Here is an 8,291-nt window from a genome sequence, read left to right as displayed (position 1 = left end):
ATGCTTTCTTTGATAAGAGTTGCCTTAGTCATGGTGTCTCTTCGCAGCAATAGAACACTTACTAAGACACCCTTCAAAGGCTAAATAAACATCCAGCTATTCTTTCCAGGAATCTTTCCAGGAAGTTCTACCACCTCCCAATAGCTCATCCCAGTGTTGAGCCTACTAATAGATTCAAGCACTGACTGTCAGAGCTGTCACGATCTGTCTGTGGAACTGTCCTCACAGACACACCTCAGAAGCATGTTTTTAAAGTCTCCTAGGATGGGGCTGGCGAGACGGCTCAGCAGGTAAAGGGGCTTGCAGCTAAGTCTAACCCAAATTCCATCCCCAGGGCCCATGTGATGAAAGGACAGGACCAACTCTAGCAAGTGGCCCTCTTGCCTCCCCATGCACTGACAGCACACATACACACACACACACACACAGCACACATGGATAGACACAAAATATGTAAATAAATGGGGGGGGGATTAAGTGAGATTTGAACCGGAACTTAAGTAACATTTTGGTTTGTGTCTTCACAGGAAAAGAAGATCACTATACTTAACCAAGAATCTGAGCAGAGACCCTTCCACTGTGTCCCCTGCCCCTTGCCCTCCTGTCAGAGTCACACAAGGCTGGGTGCACACAGCCCCAGGGCGGCCTTTCTTGTCATTCAGCAGTGGTGACTGCAGCTGGTTAATTACCAGCCACCCAATCTTCCATTCACACCATTCTGAGAGCAAGGATCCCACACATCTAACTTTACCATGAGCCCTGGGTTCCTTCCTGCCCTGCTGAGGGGGATGGGGTGGCAGGTTTCAGCCTTCACAAAAGCACCAGTTTAAAGTCCAACAAAGAAATGCTTCACACTCAGTGAAAGGGAGGGCCTGGAAGGAAACAAGAAGCTTAATCTCCATTTTCTATTTCCTTCCCCCGACCCCCACCTGCTACCAAAGAGGGCAAGGTGGGGCCTCCTGACGCCACCAGCTCTGGAGGGAGAGCCAGGAGGGACCAGGCTGTGACAAGCGCCCATGTTCTCTTGCCTCTGTGGTTGTAACTTGGTCTATACTGCCTCTTAGATCTCATGCAGTTTGTATTAAGCTAATTAATCCCTACCTCGCCCCTCTGTTTATTATCTCTTCACTATATATCCCCAAAGAACACCTCTGGGGCAGTGGAGAGACAAGATGGGATAATGAAAATAACAGCTAAATCATTTTAGTCCCTGGTAGGTTCTCTACTATGGAGCTACAACCCAAGCCCTCATGGGAGAATTGTAGTCAGAGGCTCTATCACTGAGCCACACTTCCAGCCCCTCACTGGGGGATTCTAGGCAGGGGCTCTACCACTGAGCCACACCCCAGCCCCTCACTGGGGGATTCTAGGCAGGTGCTCTACCACTGAGCCATGCTCCCATCCCTTTGCTGGAGGATTCTAGGTAAGTGCTCTATGGCTGAGATTTACCACCAATCCTTCCTTTATACATAACTTTTTGATTGCTCACAATTGTCTGTAACTCCAGCTCCAGTATATCTGATGCCCTCCTTTTGGCGTCTGTGGAACTTCATCCATGTAACACACACAAAACAAACAAACAAACAAATAAACAAATAAATAAATAAATAAATAAGAATAAATCTTTTTTGTTGTTGTTGTTGTTTTTCGAGACAGGGTTTCTCTGTGTAGCTTTGCGCCTTTCCTGGAACTCACTTGGTAGCCCAGGCTGGCCTCGAACTCACAGAGATCCGCCTTGCTCTGCCTTGTTTGTTTGTTTGAGTGCTGGGATTAAAGGCGTGCACCACCACCGCCCGGCAAGAATAAATCTTTTAAAAAGAGCCTTGAGATGCTGGAAAGATGGATCACTTGTTAAGAACACATACTGGCCGGGCGGTGGTGGCGCACGCCTTTAATCCCAGCACTCGGGAGGCAGAGCCAGGCGGATCTCTGTGAATTCGAGGCCAGCCTGGGCTACCAAGTGAGCTCCAAGAAAGGCGCAAAGCTACACAGAGAAACACTGTCTCAAAAAACAAAAAAACAAAAAAACAAAAAAAAAAACAAAAAAAGAACACATACTGTTCTTTCAAAAGACCCAAGTGTGGTTCCCAGCACCCAGCAGCTCAACCATCTGTAACTCCAGCCATAGGGTATCTGATTTATTTGGTCTCTATGGGTACCTGATCTCATGTGCACACACCTCCACCTTATGTAAGCATAATTCAAAATAACAGAAATGAATCTGTTAAAAAAAAAAAACTTGAAAATGACATAGTGTTATGGTATATAGATCATTGTAGAAGACATTTGGGGTATATACCAGGAAAGTTATTGCAGATCATGGATGTCCATTGTGGAGGCTGGCTAACATGTTAACCTGCTCAATGAAAGTGTATTGATGAATACATTCATGATAAACTAGTACAAAGATGTCTAATTACTTCTACTTGATTTCTGTCTCTGACACTTGCTAGCTGTATGTAATTTAATTTCTCTAAGCCTCTGTTTCCTAATCTTTAAGGTTGTGTGGATTTACATATTCAACTTAGAAGCATTTAACATGATGTGGAGGGTAAGAGATAAACAATGCATTTTTAAAGATTTATTTTAATGATGTGTTGTGTTGTATGTGTGTAGTGTGTGTGCGTGTGTGTGCATGTGAGTGTAGGTGCTCTCAGAGGCCAGAAGAGGGCATCAGAACCCCTAGAGCTGGAGTTGCAAGTGTGTGTGAGGTGTCTGACATGGGTGTGGGGAACTGGACTTTGGTCCTTTGTAAGAGCTGTACATATTCTTAATCACTGGGCCAGTTTCCTAGTCCTCAAGGTTGTCATAGTAAATTACATATTAATAAATTGATACAGAAGCACTTGACATGATATAGAGGATCAGTGATCAATAATCATTGTTTATTATAGTTTTCCTTAATTCCTGGACAAACGCTCTTCCTAAATTAGTCTTATAAGACTTTATCCTTGAAAGAGAAGGAAAGTTGACTACAAAAAAAAAAAAAAAAAAAAAAAACCTGAAGCATTTCTAGACTGCTCTGAAAGCAACATAATTGGCAAAAGATTGTATTAAAATTTATTGAACAAAAACTACCAAGCTACCAAGGACATTGAGGGAAACTGGTATTGAGGAAAACAATAGTATTGCCAGCATAGTAATAGTACCAGAAGGGGTAGGTAACATCAGAAGAACAAAACCTTGTAGGAATTCATAAAATGAAGGGAGTCAGTGGGCATGGGCACATACTGTTACAGTATCAGAAGATGAAAAGGCGGTGGATTCATGAGCAACACTCATAGTCCAGAGCTAGTAAAATGACTCAGCTGGCAAAAATGTGTGCTGTCAGTCCTAATAACATGAGTCCCACCTCTGCATCCCACATGGTAGAAGGAAAGAACCAACTCCTGAAAGTTGCCCTCTGACCTCCACGTGTGGCGTGAGTGCATATTACCCACATACAGACACACGTTAAATAAATAAGTGAAATGAAACATAAATGAGAAATTTAATGTACCTATGACTTAAGCTGTTCTTTGTGAACATCTATCTATCTAAGAATCTATCTTCCAAGCTGTGGTGTTTTAAATGAGAAATGTCCCTCATGGGCTCATAATGTTTAAATACTTGGTCCCCAGCAACTGATGCTATTTGGGAAGGTTAGGGGACCCTCAAGAAGTGGAGCCTTGCTGGGAGAGGTGAGTCACTGGAGGCGGGGCTTTGAGGCTTTATAGACAGACTCCACTCCTGTTCTTTCTCTCTACTTCCTGAGTGTGGATGCAATGTGATTAGCTAGCTTCCTCCTGCTCCTCCTCCTCCTCCCACCAGGCCTTCCCTGCCATTATGGACTCTACATCTCTGGAACTATAACCCCAAATAAAATCTTTATTTTTATAAGTTGCTTTTGGCTGTGGCATTTTATCCTTGTGAAAATATTGTTGTTGTTGTTGTTGTTGTTTTATAATTCTTATTTGTTTGGTCTTCATACCTAAAACAGAATTTTAAAAATTGCACAAGATTGCACAGAGAACGTGGTGCCACTTTTATAAAAATAAAGTCAGATATTCATGAGTTTTAAATGTTTTAGTGTGTGTGTGTGTGTGTGTGTGTGTGTGTGTGTGTGTGTGTGTGTATGTGCATAACAGTGCATGTGACTGCATGTACATAGAGGTCAGAAGACAGCTTATGGGAGTCACTTCTCTCCTTCTACCATATTTGTCCAAGGGATTGAACTCAGGTCATCATTAGGCTTTGCAGCAAGCTCCTTTATCCACTGAGCCATTTGTCACACCCGATATTCATGATTAAACATAAAATACATGTGTAAGTATGCATGCACAGATGCATAGAAAAAAACATCAGAAACTTTAAAAACACCCTGTTAAGAGTTATGTTAAAGCCCAGTTGGAAATCAGTAGTCACATATAAAAAAATTAAGTTGTCAACTAAGAATAGAATTGTTAAGTAATAAAGTTGTCACAGGGAAGCAGCTAAAAGAAATAGAGATCACACCTAGGACTGAGAAAACAGATGGAAGCAGCTAGAATTATTAAAACTGAAGAAAAATTGAAGGATGGTACTTCAACCTCTGAGGGTCTGATGCTGGTGATGCTGAAGAGGCATGATAATTCTCACTATAAAACCCTGGGAAAACTGAAAACTGGATTTAGACACCACGAAGACTGAACTGTCACCCTGAGGGAAAATAGTGTTTCTGGCAAGACAAGGAAGTAGAATAATGCTATAGGAAGCCCACATAAGGCTCAAGGAAGAAAGCAGAAGATCCATAGGAAGTCACAGGAGGTTCACAGGAGATACAGTTGATATCTGCACTACTCAGGATATCCAAAAGAGGTCCTTGGGAAGTCTTAGGAGGTTCACAAGAAGCACAGAAGAAGTCTACAGGAAGTATACAGGAGGACCACAGGAAGTACACAGGAGGTCCACAGGAAGTTACAGAAGTTCTACAAGATGTACACAGGAGGACCACAGGAAGTACACATGCAGTGTAAAGGAAGCACACAGGAAGTCACACTAAGTTTACAGGAAATACTCAGGACCACCACAGGAAGCACACAGAAGGTTGACAGGAAGTACACAGGAAGGAGAAATTCTCCGTTTCCTCTTCTTTATTGCATCCTCTCTTGTCCACCTATGGCCAGCTCTTAGAAGGTCCAATATGGTTTGCATCATCCCTGTTCTGGGACCACAAAGCCCCTTGCTAGAGTCAGTGATAATGCAAGGTCAATATCCCATGGCAAGGGGTCTTCCTGAGATAATGTTGACAATGAGACCTTGAGACCCCAGGAACACACACACACACACATCTGTGAACTCTTGGAGACACAAGGAGCAATGGCTGCCAACACAACCTGTGTGCCATTATTCAGAAGAAAGGTAGAGCTGGGAGTTAGGGATTCAATTACTAGAGGTAACACCTCGCAACTCAAATCAGCATCTATTCCCTTTCCTGTGGAGCAGGAAGAGCCTTTTATGCTTAATTTTGATCAAGCTGTGAAATGAGGTTTTAGCCGTAGGTGTCTTATTGATGCCAGCCGCGTGCAGGAGGCTCCGACTCTTGAGTGTCTTCAAGATTATCCTCCTGCAGTGTTCCCACAAGCACAAGCACACAGCCCAGTTGAAAAAGCAACTTTTTTTCTTAGAAGTTTCTTGAGAAGTTGGTTTTTTTTTTTCCTTTCCTGGTAATATATTTATTTTTCAGCTCCATTCATTACATTGTCTCAGAAAGCCCCATTCAGTACCAGGGTCAGTTACTCACCAAAGACATGTGGGAATTAATAACGGCCCCAGGCAGCCAGCCTGTCTTTTTGTCGCTGTGAACAGGGGAAATAGACATAGAGAGAATATGTATAGACATAAGATACTCCAAAAATCCAAGTCAACATTATTTTATTTTATTACTTTTATTTATGCATCTGTGTGCACACATTGTGTGTGTGTGTGTGTGTGTGTGTGTGTGTGTGTGTGTGTGTGTGTGTGTGTTTGTGTATCCTCAGAGGCCAGAAGAATGTATCAGATCCACTGGAGTTGGAGTTAGAGATCATGAGTTCTTCACTGGGAACCATGAATTCTTTGCTGGGAACCAAGCATGGGTCCTCTACAAGAACAATAAGCCTACTTAACCATTAACCCATCCCTTTAGCACCCCACATGAATTTTAAAACAAGAAAACACCTGCTGGGGTTAAAGATCACTCAGTCACTGAAGTGTTTGCCTTGCATGTATGAGGATGTGAGTTCAGCTCCCCCGAACCCACATGAAAAGCTGGGCATAATGGCAGGCACCCGTGATCTCAGAGCTGGGGAGATGGAGACAGAAAGATCCCTGGGGTTTGCTGGCAAGCCAGTCTAGCCAAATTGGTGAGCTCCAGGTTCCATGAGAGATCTGGTCTCAAAAATAAAGTGGAGTGTGATATAGGATGAGACTCTGACCTCCACACATATGTGCACATACAGGGATACACACACACACACACACACACACACACACACACACACACACACACACACGCTAAGCACTGTAAGATGCTCCTCAGGTTACAACCACACCACCAGATGGACACCTTGCTCTGAGATGGAGCTGCAGCGCACTCCATCCTCCCACTGTGGGACAAGTGGTTTTGCAGGTGTCCACTTTCTAAATCCTACATTAGTGCACCTGTGAAGTCAGGTTAGCCATCCCTATCTTGTAGGGCTGTTACTGGAAGTAAATACAATAACAAGGAAAGAGATCTGGCAAAATGCCTGGAACACACACGGGTCGCAAGTATGAGAGTTTATTTATCCTCTCTAAAAGTTTATGAGCTGGTTATAAAGACCAGACATATCCTCTCTGTGAGCTGAAGAGGAATTTTTAAATCATCCTATTGAAACAGTAGAAAGGAACAAACCCTATAAACACTGGATTTTCTCCCACAGATACAAAGCTAGAGGACACTTTGTCCTTTTCTTAGAGGAAGTAATTCCTTGTTCCTCTTGATATACTGAATTAACATTAACCTTGCCCCCAAGATACCACCACAGTCAATATGATTAGTAAATAGCTACTATGTGAAAAATGGGAGGGTAGTGTATACAGCATGGATGCACTGGATAAGGGATGATTCCCACCTTTGGAGATGAGACAGGACAACACAAAATTTCATCATGCTGCTCATAACCACACACAACTTAGAACTTCGAGCTATTTATGGAATATTCCATTCAATATTTTCAGATCAAAGTTGATGAGGGCTCACCAAAACCACAAAAGATAAAATGGTTGATATATATTTAAGTATACATATGCATATATACTTTTATAAATATATATAGTATTTATTTCTGTGTATATATAGAAGTATATATATAAGTGTGTAGTTATATATACATTTATGTATGTATTACTGTAATGGTTTTCATGGTAAAACAACAGATTTCAAAAAAGAGCTCCATATATATATATATATCTGGGGGCTGGAGAGATGGCTCAGTGATTAAGAGAATTGGCTGTTCTTCCAAAGGACCCGGGTTCAAATCCCAGCACCAACATGGAGTCTCACAACTATTTGTAACTCTAGTTCAAGGGGGCTCCAACACCCTTTTCTGGCCTTTGTGGACACTGCATACACATGGTGCACAAACATACATAAAGAAAAGCACCTGGACAATCTAAAAAAATAAGATTAAAATCTCCTCTCTCTCTCTCTCTCTCTCTCTCTCTCTCTCTCTCTCTCTCTCTCTCTCTCTCTCTCTCTCTCTCCTACATATAAGCAATACCTACGGAGGCCAGACCAGACTCTTGGGTACCCTGAGCTGGAGGTACAGACAGTTATGAGTTGCCTAACATGGGTGCCAAGACCAAATTTGTTTCCTCTGCCAAAACAGTGGATCATCCTAACTGCTGAGCCGTCGTTACAGCCCCAAAGTTCTCTATTTTTAAAAAATAAAAAGATGACATCTGTAAGCATAGACCAAACTTATCAAATAGAATAATAGAGGACCCTGGAGAAAGAGAAAAGGTCAATAGCCTTGAAGTCATGAATAAAGAAATTACTGGGAGGAAACAAAAACTCGATGAACAGATGAAAATAAAAGGTGATGAACTGAAAGAGAGAGAAACAGGCAGATGGGATTTGGAGTTTGTGGCTCAGCCACTTTGTGGCTTCATGGTGCCATCTTGGCCAACTCACTCCGTCTCCTCCTGTATCTCGTCTGTGACACGGAGTTGATCTGCCTCCTGCTGTCGTCTCCGGGATTGAGTGAGATAGCCCCGTTTTCAAACATGCTGGTGCTTCTGAGGGAATGGAT

Source organism: Peromyscus maniculatus, chromosome 23 (assembly GCF_049852395.1).
Source record: "Peromyscus maniculatus bairdii isolate BWxNUB_F1_BW_parent chromosome 23, HU_Pman_BW_mat_3.1, whole genome shotgun sequence".
NCBI classification, from domain to species: domain Eukaryota; kingdom Metazoa; phylum Chordata; class Mammalia; order Rodentia; family Cricetidae; genus Peromyscus; species Peromyscus maniculatus.
Note: the sequence above shows the minus strand (reverse complement) of the source record.